Below are 16,280 nucleotides of genomic sequence, written 5' to 3' on the forward strand. Positions count from 1 at the left end.
ACACATTTGAAAGCCTTCAGCAAAAAGCTGTTTTTCTCAGAAATTTAAACACTCCTAGTAATCATGCCACCAGTTATCATCACAGCTCAGGATAATAAGCAAGGAGGCAGATAAGCTGGCAAAACAAGGTAAGTAAATGATCCATATTTTGTATCTCCACCTCCAGAGCCCTGAGCAAAATGAAAGAGAAATTAGATAAATTTATGTATGCATGTAAAACTCTGTGTGAGGTGGTTGTGAACGGTGTGTTCTGTGCTTCAGTTTTATATGGCAGCAGAGGTACTTGAAATGAAAGCAGCTTCTAAAAATAAATGTCATTGAGACCTTGAAATAAAAATTAAATCACAGGGGTGTCAGTCACTTTGCCTATGTGGAAACTGGTGGATTTCATAGTCTTGTATTAAAATAAAGCCAGTTTGCACAACCTGAACACAGCTTATTCCAAAACATTAATGTCATATAATCATAGAATCCTAGAATCACTGAGGTTGAAATCAAACCCATATCTTTAACTGTTGAAGAGTTTTGTTTGTTTTTGTTTTGTTTTGTCAGGCTCTCAGGTTAAGCACATCAGTCTGTCAGTCTCTCTGGCACCCTGGCACCTGGAAAATAGTATTTTTCCTAGACAGTTTTCTAACTTCTCGAAAGTTGTGAAAACAGGTGTCTTAACTCTAGCAGTGCTGTTTGTTTTTTTTTTTGTTTGTTTGTTTGTTTCTTTTCAGTATGCTTCTTGGATGCAATAAAGCCATTATACTAGTTACAGAGAAAATTAATTTGATAATAAAAAAGTAGTAAATCTTCCTTATAGTTTCATGTGTATCCTTCAATCAGATTAAAATGCCAAGTGTAGAGGTCTGTCCCTATCAGGCAGTCATTGAAGAGCTGACTGACACTCCAAAGAGTTAGAAAGGAAATATTTATTCCTAAACAATTTTTTTTTGTTATAGATGTATATTTCTAGTATTATTTTTTTAATAGTCTTTAAAGAGTGCATACTGGCACGTTAGATGTAAGACATTATGAAACCCATTAAAAATCCTAACTTTCAGACATATGTTGACTGAACCTATCATTAAAAATCTGTAGAATGACTAACCAAAAATTCAAAGTGGGAGCTGCAATTAAGGTACCTATGTTGAAGGAGAATTAACTATGTAAATCATTCAGAAAACAGCAATTTTGAGGGGATTGGCCACTTCTTCAATGTGAGTCAAAGGAGAAAACTATTCTTCTGCCCCTGTGTACACGCTAGTAGAAAGTTAAGAATCTGAATGGAAAATAATATAAAGGATAAGTAGTTTGCAATTAACCTTTCAGAATTCCAAACAACTGATGATATAAAATTCTTAAAAGCTGAAATTTCCTGACTTTTCATAACTAGATGAACGTGGAGAGGAGGAAGGGAGCTTAAGGAATATTAACTTATCTGAAAAAAATACATTTGTGCAGTTTTTAAGCCAGGTGTTTTAAGGCATTAGCACATCAGGATTAATTTTTAAACTAAGACCTTAGCTCATAGCACAGGTATATATTCCTGCATATATTTCATATATTTCTGAACCTTTGCTGAGGAGCAGCAAAGCTTTACACTTTAAAATGCTCTACAGCTTTTTAGCTTGGCTGCTTACAAATTTGTTGTGCGTATTTGTTCTTTACATATAAACTACTACATTTTGGCATTTGTCTTTGTTCCACTGCTGTCATTTTAAATGCTGGACCTGCTTTTGTAATGTTCAGGAGACATGTCTTTTTTTAGTTCTGAAAAAAATATATTTTTGTATGAAAAGCTGAATGTATTTCTGAGATCACTTCCTTAAAACATTCTTTCTAACCAGAAGTGTGTTATGTCAGTAATTTTACACCAAATAGTTATCCTTATTGTGTTCTTTCATCTAGTAATATTTTTAACCTTAAGACTCTTATTGCTGCAGAACAGCACAATAAACAGACATATTCCTACAGGCTTGTATTTTCAAAATATGTAATAAAGGTTCATTTGAGTTTAAGATGAGCAGAAAACATAAGATGTCAGAAGTTGCTGGTGTTTTTATGAAATTCCTCTATTTACTTTTAAGAAATGCTTTCAACTTTTCTTTTTGCCTACTTCATAACTTTATATTACTGTCTGGATTTTATTGAAATGACGATAGTAGATATAAAAGTTCTGTGCACACTTTGCACCTTGCTTTTTCAGCAACAGAAGGGTGAGTGGCAGGCAGAAAGAAGAATGGTTACACAGGTGTAGCTGGTCAAGGAAGAACCAAGGCAGCCTTTAGCATGAGAAACCTTGAATCTGAACTCTCTCACTGAAAAAAAAAAAAAAAAAAAAAAAGATGAGACATTTAACAAAGGGAAAGAAGATGGAAAAGAAAATTAAGTAACAGAGTTCTTATTAAAATTCTTACTGCAGATTTCATAAAATCATTTTATTTTTAAAGAAAAGAAAAGAAAAGAAAAGAAAAGAAAAGAAAAGAAAAGAAAAGAAAAGAAAAGAAAAGAAAAGAAAAGAAAAGAAAAGAAAAGAAAAGAAAAGAAGAGATCTGAGCTGTGAACAGGAATAAGTCTTCTGACACTATGACGCCAAAGGTTTGTTTTCTAAATTTTAGCAGAGATATTTAAGACTTTGTAAGATTTTAAATATGCAACTTTTAAAACCAGAACAGCAAAAAGCAGGCAGGTTGTCAGCTGGAAAGTTGCTGTATCATTGGAAAAATCCAGATGTGTCATTTTATGTATGAGACAAGAAGTGGCATTTTCTCAAAAGCACTTTTTCTGACTTTGCATTACTGGCACCACTAGCCCTGGGTGTTCTCACCTGCTGCTCCCTCCTTTTCTGCACCATAAAACTTACTTTCCTACTCCCAACTTTCTCAGTTACGAAAACTTGTATAAAATTTATAAAGAATTATATGTTCCTTATGTAAGAATTACATAAAACTTACAAAGAATTATAAAGAATTTATAAGTTTGTTGAAATGGTAAGGTTAAAGGGGGATTAATAGCTACTGGGTCTTTGATGTACGGCTTCTAGCCTCCAATGTGGGGGCTGAGAACCTTGGGAGGATTCTGGTTGCTTATTCCTAAGATTAAAGATAGAGTGCTTGAAGTACCATGTTATCCTTTTTTCTTTAGTGCTAAATCTTGTGGACTCAAAGGTTACCATCACAGAGAGGAATGCAGATTTGACACCTGATTTCCATTTACTGTTGCCTCATAGACCTCTTGTTCAAAAATGTTTTTCACGTTCTCATGGGAGGAATGCATCATAGAAATTTGCATTCGTATACTGGTCACTAAATGATTTATTTCCACTTGCCCACTCATTGCCAGTATCAAGCTCTTCATTCCCATCATAGCAATGGGGCAAATTGGTTTTACTATATGGCTATACTGTATGTCCAGGAAGAAAGATGAAGTTGGTTGAATTTATACTCAAAATGAAATAAAAATTACCCAGCTGTACAAGTTATACACACCTCTGAAAGTCTGGTCTCAGTAGATGCTCTTCAGAAAGAGTACAGATCTACACAGATCTTTCACATAGTAATCAGAGTCTGATGGCAGTTGAGATTGTGCACAAAGAGAAAGATTTATTGCTTCTGGTTTTGTGTTTTGCCAGAAATGTAAATGCCTTTTCCACAGAGATATATCTCTATATATCTGACCTCTCTGAATTTAAAGAAAGAATTGAAAAAGTGGGAAAACTTTCCTACAGAACTGAGCTATACAATTCAATTTATTAAAAAAAAAAAAAAAAAAAAAAAAAAAAAAAAGTTTCCTGCAGAATGGCACACTAAGTAACTTAAGCATTCAAGATTAATGAATTATGTCAATGTTATGACATTCAGTTAAAGCTGAAATGCTTTCATCATGGTTTAATCTCCAGATTATAAATCCTCCAAATCAGAGAATAGTTGTTCACACATAAATATGTCCCATCTGAGTTCCCATTTTTCCAGTTCTTTCCAGTCACTCATGATATTACTTTCATTCGTGCTCTGGTCATTTCTATCAGAAGGAAATAAAATTTTCTGAGCTGTTGTGCTCTTTGTCATCAGACTATCAGACTGTGATACACACAATACTTCACCATGATGCCATTTACTTTTCAGAGTTTGGGATCTTTTTTCATGATTTTTAGCAGTAACATTTTCTGTCTTACTCTACTTTTTTATTTTTTTATATATTTTTTATAATAACAAACAATTAGTAGAACCAAATGAATACTTTGTTACCTAGGAAAAAAAAAGAAGGACATTATTTCTTCTTCCCTCCATCCCTCCCGTCCTTCCTTCCTTTGGAATACTGTCTCTGTTCAGAAACAATTCCTCTTCGTTTATGAGACCTTATTTGCAGAAATAACCTGACAGTTTTCAGCTAGATGCCTCAAAGAATGGATCATCATTGATAAAGAAGTAGTATATGTTTTAAAGATGTTAAGCTCTCCAGAAGCTTAATCAATATTAAGCCAGTGAGTACTTATAACTGACAATAAGTGTGCCTTATTTAAATTCCTAAATAACATGTTTTAAAGGGGAATCTATCTGCTAATAAGTAGTATAGCTTAGTCTGATGTCCTGTGACCACAACATTTGCCAAATATCAACTTTATTGCTTGCATCTACTTTCAGAGGAACATTATAAGATGACTAGAGCAAGTAAGTCTCTCAGTGTAAGCATAAGTTAATGCAATATTATGAAGTATCTATGTAGCTTAGTAGTTCTTTTCTAAAGATGCTCATATGTGGGATTATTCTGGGTTGTGCCTGCGTGCACAAAAGGAGGGGTCTGGGGTGCCTGCGAGCACAGTGGGAGGGGTCCTGGGTTCCTGGGTGGGATGTTTTAACACTATATAAGATACTGTCACACAGCAATAAATTGGCTTACGGCACAGAACGCTGGTCGTTGTGTCCGTTTGTCCCGGGGCTTTCAGTCGGGTTATCCAACACTCATAGAAATCTATGGTTTGTGTTACTGCTTGTGGTCTGCAAGTGTGGACACACAACACAGCAATTTACATCACAATATCTGACTCTTGGCCTCTAATAGTGTCACCGAATCTTTTTGTAGTAAGGGGGAGTTTTCCTTCTGATGTATTGATAAAGATATTTGCCCATGTCCAGAAGAACATTATACAGTGTCTGTATAGTATTCACATCATATTTCAGTCTTGCAGAATGGATATATCAGTAACACTGTAACAATGATGCTCTAAACTTTCTTGCTGGTGGACTTCACAGTATCTTCTATCTTGGGCTGAGTAAATTTAGCTTAGTTTGCCTGTAGGTGTCAGTGGAAAGCCAAACCAAATTGTAATATCTAAACCTGCTTGAAAACTAGCTGGATGGCTTCATGGAAGATAATGTGATGTATTGATATTAGCAGTGTGGAATAATTGCTTAAGGTGACTTGGAAATTAAACTGATATTCACATTTTAAAGAAAAGGTGCAACATTGAACAAGGTTCCAGGGTGGAGTGTAGCTGCACTACACAGAAGTTCCCTAGGCCTCCAACCTTAGACGCTAATCACACTGGGAGAACTTGGTGTGCTGACTCTAAGAGGAACAGAGTGTGGAGCAGAGTGGAGACAGCTAGGCTCTGTAATAAGATGGAAACTCGATTGTTATTGTGCACACTGAGACTGATAAGCTGCACATTTGCTACCCTGAGCCAACAGCCTGCCATGTTTTTGATAAAATGCTGACTTTTTGGTGAACTTTGCTCACTATAACTGCACCAATTATAATCAAGATATGCATGACTAGGGTTACTCAAGCTCCAACTGAAGGATAGAAAATAATATAAATTGGCTTAAGAGAGAGGGGTTATTAGGGAAGATAGCATCACAAAGGATACCTTCTGACTTCTGGGATTGGTCAATGGGCTGAGCCTCTCTTCCCCCCCCATTGGGACACCTTTGGGTAAGATTAAAACACTTGGTTATACCAAGTGCCTCCCTGGGAAACTTAGAAATCTCTACAGAGTTGTTTTATATCTTCCAATGCTTTTATAGCCAGGCTGAGTTACTCATACTTTTGGTATTAGTATATGACTTGCAGACAGTGAATTTATCACCAGCAATCCAAATAACCTGTGCACCTGTTGCTTTAAAAAGTTGCCCTACTCATTAATCTAGGTGTGATAGTTCTCACTGAACGCAACCAGACTCTTTAAGTGTGGCCATGGTAGTTCATGGAACTAGACCGAGAGTGTATCATGTTATTTGTGAATCCGTAATCATAATAGTTCAGTACCCTGAATGTGACCAGACTTATAACAACTAATTGGGCATCACACACATTTACTACTTTAACCTTTAACACAACAGGCAGAAAAGATATGCTCTGGATATTAATCTAATTTCTTAGATACAAGCATAAGAGTGTTCTTGAAGGCTCTAATATTTATGTGCCTTAAAATCAGTGAAACATTTGTCTTTATCTAAGATAACCAGATATCAGTGGAATGCCATTCCATCCAGAGGCAATGAACTATGTAAAACTGTAAAACCAGAAATAATTGGATAGAGTCAGGGTTATTTTAATCCTTCAGATTAGAGTACTTTTTTTTTTTTTTTTTTTTATGGAGCAGAAGATATATTCCTTTAAGAAGAAATTGTTAGATAAACCAGATAAATGTTATTCATTTTCATTTTCACAGGGATCTTAAGGATTAGATACTCATGTATTTTTTAAAAATAGAATTGCTGGTTTCTTTGTATAAGCTGTGTCAGCATGGTGAATGTTTTAATGATTGCTTCAGAGCAGATTGATAGTAAAAGAGCATTTCATTCTTTTCCTTGATATCAAGTCTTTGCACGAGAATCAATTCATAGACTTTACGGATACCACGATATAATATTACAAGTATGCAAGGTTTCAGTTCTTTCACTAACTCACTCAAATACTGCAGAGCGTATAACCCAAACTGCTCTTCTCCCATTTATTTAACTCAAATAGGTGTTGTTGAGAGATGAACGTTGTTCATTCCAAAGTGTACCAAATAAAATTTAAAAATGTAGTTTGAGCACGTCGCCTGCAGTATAGGTGTTACTATTTTCTGTGTGAAGTGTAGCCCACTAAAGGTCCACAGCAAGCTTTGGGACAACATACAATGAATAGTACTGCCACACTGGTGTGCACTGTGCTGCTCAGCATTTCGAATGTGTCTGAGTCTTTCTGATCATCCTTTTACATATGAAAAATGGATAATGAATAAAAATATGCAGTTAGATAGCTGCCCTTTCTGGCAGCTTTCACTGCTTTGGAATCATGTTTGTTTCCTATAGCTTATCTATTATTTTTTTTTTTTCAGCTGCATGTTCTTCAAACTTCTTGAATAAAATGTATTGGCATACATTTCTAATGTGTATACCACTGCTCAGAGCACGTTCATGGTTTAAGTTAGATACAGATATAGGCAAGATAAATTCAGTAAGACTTTTTTCTTGTTCATATCCCCCCATGCTGGTATGAAGAAATCTTTACTCCTGTGCAAGTGAAACAAATCAACATGACATGCAGAGATGGTTTAGAATGCTAAATATGAATTATGGTGAGGGCAACTCAGTACTCCATCAGTATTTATGATTCTTTGCATTAAACACATCACAACTGCAGTTCTGGGCTCCATCATGCTATGTGCAATACAGATACATCACAAAAGAAAAAACAACAACAACAACAACAACAAACTGAAAACTTTTCTTTCGTGTAGAACAGAGATGATTTTTTAAATATATAATATTTGATTTTTTTTTTTTTTGATGGACAGATAAAGAAACCTGATTGAATCCGCTCTGTGTAGACATGGCCAGTAATAATATGGGAAACAAACAAATAATTTAAAAGGCTATCACATTTAAATTTTGCTCTTCAAAATTATATCCAAATAAAACTACTTTTATTTTTGTTTTTAAGAAAATGGGGTGGACATCCTAGGAATCATCAATTCTTCAAATCTCTAAAAAGGAGCCAAAATTTCTGTGAGTAATTTTTGGCAATATATGTTTCCTGGTTATGTAGAAGTACAGGCTAAGTATGTGAACTACCTTGGATGAGGCATGTAGGCACTAATACTTAAATCTGACAGTGACAGTGAGTTGTAGGACATTGTCTTTTGACATTGTTGGCCCATAGTGAAAATAATTCAGCTAAGGGAAACATCTGACAAATATGGTGTGACTGAGGATGGCAAATTCCCCCTCTGGGGATGTTCAGAAGCATCCCTCAAAAGGGATGCAGCTTGCTTCCAAATAGTTACCCACTTAAACTGAGGCCAGTGATATTTTTCTTTCCAAATGGCATTATTGGGGAGTAATTACTTCATTTTCCATGATGGGATACAAGATTCCATATTGGTCTCACTGATGTCCCACCTCCATTCACATACTAAAGTAATGGACCTTTTTCATAGTAGTGATATGAAAAATAATATAACATATAATATAAAATAATATAAATATTATATTATATATAAAATATATAATATATATATTATATTTATATATTTTTATATAAATATAATAATAAAATAATATTAACAATAAAATAATGCTTGTTTTTGATTATCCTGGAAATTTTTTATACTATTTCCTGTACAACCCTTTGACGTGAGCTTTATGCCCTTGTGTTACAATACTGGAAAATATTTTAAAATACATTTTTATTAAGGCCCAAATTTCAGCTTTCATGATTAGTTAGTGCAAAGTTGGCAGTGTAATAATATTTCAGAGGTTAAGAAAACCTCAAGTAATTTGCCTTAGTGAGTGAATACTTATTTTTTGTATCTTATTTATAAACTAGGCATCTCTAAGTTATAGAGCAATTTTGGGTCTAAAGGTACTGAGATACCACTTTGTACCTCCAGTAATTTATTGAATAGTTCTGTTATTGCCCAGTTGATTTTAGGTGATTAAAATGATCAAGAACAGTGTTTGTAATGAGGATGGCTGCTAAATGTCAGTACACACTATATGATACTGTATAAAATATTAAAGATAATTCTGGAGTATGACAGTAACTCTACGTCTGGAAATTATAGTGGCTACTGTTAATGAGAATAATATTTCCAGCTAAAATCAAAGCTCTTTTTAAACGAATATGTTTCTTCATTATTGCATAATCATTTTTGTTTAGAAAGGGTCCTCCATATCCAGTTAATCAATAAACATCAATGCATTTACCTTTTTACTGCTACACTATAAAAGCTGTGAGCAGGAAACAGATAAGTCTATGGAAAGGTACCAACTCTGTGTTGAACTCTCTTTGTTTTTCAAGATAATACATAAAACTGATAGAATAAGATGCAATTATTCTGGACTTTTATTTATTTACTTACTCTTCTTTGCTTCATGTTCTGTCCTCGTCCATATTAAGGATAATCTGCAAATAAACTAGAAATTGAGGTGACATCGCATTCTGATCCTTTTTGATTTGCAGAGGAAAAATAAATGTTCTTGATAATAAAAGTTTTAGGTTATCATCTGCTTGCTCTAAAATTCAGATTCTGCCTGGCTAGAAGGTACAGATACTTGAAGAATGCTTGAAGTTATTACAACAATAAAACAAAACTTGAATTTTTTTATAGGCTAGGGTAAAGGATCTAGCAGTTCTTTCACAGATGAAACTATTTAATACTCATATCTAACAAATACCGTGAAGAAAGAAAGATTCAAGTGCACACACACACACACAAAGGAGCACCACCTGGGGGATTCCATTATTGTGTAAAAGTTCCCCCCAAACCTATTAATAGCAGCAGGAATCATTCTGGGGAAGCTTCTCAGATTGAGTGCCTTATTGCAGTCAGTGGACCCAGGTGCAAGTCAGTACAATAAGATATGTATAACCAAAGATACATAAGATAGGTATAACCAAAAAATTCCTTGCCGAGATCATTTTAACACCTAAATGTTTTCTTACAGAGAGAAGGGCTCCATGACAACCAACTTCCAGTTCAGAAGGAAAGAAAGAATAATAAAACTAGTTTATTGATATATACCTTTTATTTGCAGTGCATGCTCTTCAGAAAACATGTCGCTAAAACATATTGCTGTTATGCAGTCATGGTGTGTAATTATTCTGAGCATTTTCAGAGTTGATTCTGGTTCCAGTTTCATGAACAAAGCTTTTAAGTGAGGGCAGATTTGTCCTTATTCCAAACTGAGGGCTTGATCTCAAGTGCCGATGATGTTTGAGATGACTCATTGACTTCAAATATATTAATGTGTTTAAATATAATTGTAATGTGTTTATGTGGCAAGGTTTTGGTAGCAGGAGGCTGTAGGGGTGGCTTCTGTGAGAAGAATCCAGAAGCTGACCCAAGTTAGATAAGGGTCCCGCTGCTGGCTAGAGCTTGAGCCAGAAAGCTATGCTGTGAGAACTGATTTAAGAAAGGGAAAACAAGTACAACAACAAAAACCTGCTCGGCAACAGCAGCTGGGAGAGAGAGGAGTGAGAAACAGCTTTGCAGACACCAAGGTCAGTGAAGGAGGAGGGCGGGAGGTGCTGTAAGTGCCAAAATTCTCTTGTGGAGTGGGCTTCTGGAGAGGCCCCTGGTGGAGCAGGCTGTCCCCCTGCAGCCCATGGGTCCCCCATGGAGCAGATGTCCACGCTGCAGCCCCCCCATGGGTGGAGGAGCCCCCGGTGGAGCAGGTGGATGTGGCCTGGAGGAGGCTGCGGCCCATGGAGAGCCCCCGCAGGAGCAGGCCCCGGGCCGGAGCTGCAGCCCGTGGAGAGGAGCCCACGCAGGAGCAGGGGGTCTGGGGGGAGCTGCCGCCCACCCGTGGGGGACCCGTGCTGGAGCAGTTTGCTCCTGGGGGATGGATGGACCCCGTGGGATGGAGCTGTGTGGGAGCAGGTCTTGAAGAGCTGCTGCCTGTGGGCAGCCCCCGCAGGCTCATTTGGGGAAGGATGGCATCCATGGGAGGGACCCCACGTGAAGCAGGAACAGAGTGACCACGAAGGAGTGGCAGTGGAGAAGTGCTACAGACTGACCGCAGCCTCCATTCTCCTGTGGTGCTCAGGGATAGGAGATGGAAGAGGATGGATGGAGAGAAAGTGTTTTTAGTTTCTTTCATTTCTCACTTCTCTAACTTGCTAGTAATAGGCAATACATTTTACTAATATCCTCACACCCTTTTCATCTTGGTGCACTGCCATAAGGGCCTGCTGGTATCAGGGCTGTGGGAGGACACCAGAAGCGGGAGGTTGTGGTCCACGGCCATTTTTTTCTGGCTACAAACATGGCCTCTGAAACCAGTGGAAGCACAATGACCTTCTGAAATTTGAAGGTGTCTATGCTTGCCAGGTGATAGAGTTCCACTTAGGTAAGAGGTGTGCCTATGTATACAAAGTGAAAAACAACACTGTAACCCCTGGTGACAAGCCCACCAGGACACCAGTGATCTGGGGGAAGCTAACCCGTGCCCATGGGAATAGCCTTATGGTTAATGCCAAGTTCCATTCCAATCTTCCTGCCAAGGCCACCAGACACAGTATCCAAGTGATGCTGTGTCCATCTAGGATCTAAATTTTTTTGGAAATAAAATGCAGATTTTGTTTAAAAACAAACAAATAAAAACAAAATAAAATAAACAAAACAAAAAAGCCGTGACAAGAGGTTCAGGCTGGATATTAGGAAAAGGAGGTTCTTCACCGAGAGAGTGGGTTGTTGTGCACTGGAACAATAGTCCCCAGTCATGGCACCAAGCCTGTCAGAGTTTAAGAAACATTTGGACTGTGCACTTAGTCACATGGTGTGAATTTTGCGTAGACCTGTGTGGTGCCAGGAGTTGGAGTCAATGATCCTTGTGGGGCCCTTCCAAGTTGGGATATTCTATGACTCTGTTTCACCCATCGTGATTACTGTTGAGCAATCTCCCCGTCCTTATTTCCTTTTTTTCTCCCCTTTCCCTTTGAAGAGGGGGAGTGAGAGGGCAGAGGGCAGTTGTGTTGGATCTTAGCTGCCCACCTGAACAAAACCACCATAACAATACATAGAAATGATTATGCCAAAATAAACACAAGCCAAAAGCACACATGGAAAGAAGCCTCCAGGCAAGTTCTTTATCAAAAGGTGACTATACATAGGAGAATTTTTAGAATTATTTGATGTGAGGATGCATCTCACTGAGAAAAATGAGAATGTCAATGTCCTTCATACAAAGATAATGAGAAGATTATCTATATGGAGCATTGTTTGGCTGTATTATAAAACACTTTATCTATCTTGAAAAATGATCGTTGACATTTCATTGTCTTATGATCTATGCACTGAATACAAATCTCTTGAAGTCTCTTCATGGGCTAGTACACTTAATGAAGGTCATACATATATGGTAGTTGACTGGATTAAATAGGATTATCTTAATAAAGGGGCATAAAAAGAACAGAAATTCTTTAAAGTTGGAATTTGTACATGTGCTTTTCCTACCAGGATGTATTTTAGGTAAGTAATTTGCCAACACTGAAGTACACTACAGGAAAGTATCAAAAATAAAACCTAAAAAAAAACACCCAACAATTTAAAATAAAATAAAAAAATAAGAAAACCACACAACACTTCAGTATTTCTTCATCCTGGAAATCTTTGAATCCTCAAAGACCTGAACCTCCTCAAATTCATCCGTTTTTTGTGCAAAGTAGTAGTGTGATTTTTCCTCCCTTGAGAGTTCCTGTTCACCTTTTAATGTCAAGGCTGTATAGCCCAATGATGGTTAAATTTGTATCACTAAGCCTTATTTTGTCTTGATAAAGGCATGGAGGCCCAGGAGCACAGATGTTAGCTTTTCACTTATTTATTTATTTATTTATTTATTTTTATAATGGAGAACTATGGAACCAATCAAGTAAATTCCATAAAAAAAAAAAAACAAAAAAAACAAAACAAAAAAAAAAACAGAAATAAGTACTTACAGTAATGAAAAACACGGACTTGATACCATAACCATCCTTGTCCAACATTTTTAAAGAAATTTTTCAATTGTGCTGAATATCTGCAACTACTGTTAACTCAAAGTTTAGCAATCCACTCTTATGGCAATCCACTCTTATGAATACCGTGTTCATCATGCTAAGTGTGTCCTCATTTGCATGTAAAGAAGTTACTTAATGTTTTTCTTGTTTTCTGGCTTTCAGGCCCTTGTAGTCCAGCAGTGTCATGCAGCTGATGACTTGCTGAGGGTCTGATGAGAGTTATGTCCTGAGGTGTATGAGGTTTTCTGAGCTCTCTGCCCTCTGACACTGCTCGATCAACAAAACTTGGCTCCTCTGTGATCTTGCAGATTGTTCTTGGCCAAGGCAGCCAGCCTGCAAGACAACATAGCTGCTACTCATTTGTATTGAGCTGAGGTAGATTGGGCTGCCATTGTCGCCCCATGAAAAAAAAAATAACATCCAGTTGTGCTAGCTGAGCCAGCAACTTTGACTTCCAAGATCTGTAAAACCATTCCTCTTGAAAGTAGTTGAAGAATAAAAATTCATGATAGCATTAAATTATTACTCAGTTTCCTGTAATGTGTTGCAAATTATGCATAATTATATCCCTATAAGATTCAATTGAAAAGGAGATTTAATCTTATTTGACTGCTGTGAGGGAACAGGTACAAGCCAAGATAAGTGAGGGGACTTTAAGAAATCTGCCTTGTAGTTCATCTTCCAGCTTTCCAATTTTATTTATATTTGATTTAATCTAATTTTTTTAATTGGAAATTGAATGGTAAACCAGACACACTCTCTGCAGAGCATAATGAGATAACAACCCATGGAAGTACTGCTCTTTCATAAGGCTGATGTGTTCTTGGCCTTTGTGAAACACATTCTGAAAACATGCGTGTCATTTTATGCAATAACTGCATAAGTAACATGTATTGTTATATCTGAGACATGAATTGGTGTGGCGAGATGGGGTTCTGCTAACTGTAGCTTGCCTACGGGCCTGATGGAAACTGTGTAGAGCTAACAATTGCTGTGGGGTACTGCCTCAATTCAGGTATTGATTCTTGGGGGAAAAAATAAAAAGAAAAAGGCACTTAAAAAAAAATATTTTCCCAATTAGTCCATTTTCACTGATGTGAGGGATGAAATTTCTTTAACTCCATTTTGCATTTGGGTGCCTGAAAAAATGTTTGGATACAATGAGGGTGCAAGCTGTCTGTTGAGGCAGCCAAGCAGGCTGTCTCAGAGATACAGAGCAGATACTGTTAGCCAAAGAGCTTCTGAGAACAGCACACAGCTGACGTGGTCAGCAAAGGGGATGGTTTGCACTCTCAAAAGCATTTAATTATTGACAAGATTGAATTTTGTATGCGTCTTTGCCAGATCACTGTATCATAGAATCACAATGGTTTGGGTTGGAAGGGACCCTAAATATCATCTAATTCCACCCCCCTCACCATAGACAGGGACACCTCCCATTAGACCAGGTTGCCCAAAGCCCCATCCAGCCCAGCCTTGAACACTTCCAAGGACGGGGCATCCACAGTTTCTTTAGGTAAACTGTTTCAGTGCCTAACTGCCCTCACAGTAAGGAATTTATTCCAAGTATCTAATTTAAATCTACCCTTTTTTAGTTTAAAGCCATTCCCCCCTTGTCCTTTCACTCCACCCCCTGACAAAGAGTCCCTCCCCAGTTTTTCTGTAGGCCCCCTTTAGGTACTGGAAGGCCTCAATAAGGTCTCCCCAGAGCCTTCTCTACTCCATGCTGAACAACCCCAACTGTCTCAGCCTATCTTCATAGCATAGGTACTTCAGCTTTCTGATCATCTTCATGTCCCTCCTCTGGACTCACTGTAATATATCCATGTCTTTTTATGCTGGGACCCTAGATTTGAATGCTGTATGGGGTCTCATGAGAGCAGAGCAGAGGGGTAGAAATCACCTTCCTTGACATGCTGGCCATGTTTCTTTTGAGGCAACCCAGCATATGGTTGGCTTTTTACAAGCACACATTGCTGGCTCATGTTGAGCTTCTCATCAGCCAAGACTCCCAGGTCCTTCTCCTCAAGACTGCTCTCTATCCATTCTCTGCCCAGCCTGTGTTTGTGTTTAGGATTGCCCTGGCCCAGCTGCAGGACCTTGCACTTGGTCTTGTTGAACCTCATAAGGTTCACACAGGCCCACCTCTCAGGCATGCCCAGGTCCCTCTGGATGGCATCCCTGCCCTCCAGTGTGTTGACCACACCACACAGCTTGGAGTCATTGACAAACTTGCTGAGGGTGCACTTGATCCCACTGCCCATGTTGCTGACAAAGATGTTAAATAGTGCTAGTCACAATACTGACCCCTGAGGAACACCACTGGTTACTGATCTCCACCTGGACATTGAGCTGTTGTCCGCAACTCTTTGAGTGCAACCATCCAACCAATTCCTTACCCACAAAGTGGTCCATCTGTCAAATCTATGTATCTCCAATTTACAAGGATAAAACGGGGGACAGTGTCAAATCTGCACAAGTCCAGATAGATGGTGTCAGTTGCTCTTCCCCTATCCACCAATGCTATAACTTCATTGTAAAAGGTCACCAGATTTCTAAGGCATGATGTGCCTTTAGTGAAGTTATGTTGGCTGTCACCTATCACCTCCTTGTTTTTCTTATTCACCACCTTATTTGCCTTAGCAATGTTTCAAAGAGGACATGCTCCATGATCTTGTCAGGCACCAGGGTGAGACTGACTGGCCTGTAGTTCCCCATGTTTTTCTTTTTATCCCCCCCTTTTTGAAAATGTGGTTTATGTTTCCTCTCTTCCCATCAGTGGGAACTGCACCAGACCGACACAGATTCTCAAATATGATGGACAGTGGCTTAACAACTTCATCTGCCAGTTCTCTCAGGACCCGTGGATGCATATTATTATGTCCCATGAACTTCTGAAGGTTTATGTTCCTTAGCTGGTTTTGAACCTGATCTTCTCCTACAGTAGGTGGTTCATCATTCTTCCAGTCCCTGCCTGTGCCTTCTGGAGACCGGGCTATGTTACTAGAACTTTTTCTAGTGAAGACTGAGGCAAAAAAGATGAAGGTTCAGCGAGCATGGCTTTGTTTTAAAAATTTTTCAAAAATGCCCAAATATAAACAAATGATTCATGCATACCTGACATACTTTACTCTTCACCAAGTTTGGGTATATTCTACTGGTTTATTATAAACAGTTCTGTAGGGCAAGGATTCCTCTATACCTACTAACTGTAAATGCACCTGTATAATATAAGCTGTTTAATTTTATAAGACAAAGCCAGGTAAATTATACATTGTACACAGTATTGCCTCTGGACTTCA

At 37.9% G+C, this 16,280-nt stretch overlaps 1 pseudogene; it reads left to right on the forward strand.

The window, feature by feature from the left end:
• Nucleotides 1-2,574: 2,574 nt before the first annotated feature.
• Nucleotides 2,575-11,533, forward strand: LOC101796483 (large ribosomal subunit protein eL33 pseudogene; annotated as a pseudogene).
• Nucleotides 11,534-16,280: the final 4,747 nt, after the last annotated feature.

Source organism: Anas platyrhynchos, chromosome Z (genome assembly GCF_047663525.1).
Source record: "Anas platyrhynchos isolate ZD024472 breed Pekin duck chromosome Z, IASCAAS_PekinDuck_T2T, whole genome shotgun sequence".
Taxonomy (NCBI): Eukaryota; Metazoa; Chordata; class Aves; order Anseriformes; family Anatidae; genus Anas; species Anas platyrhynchos.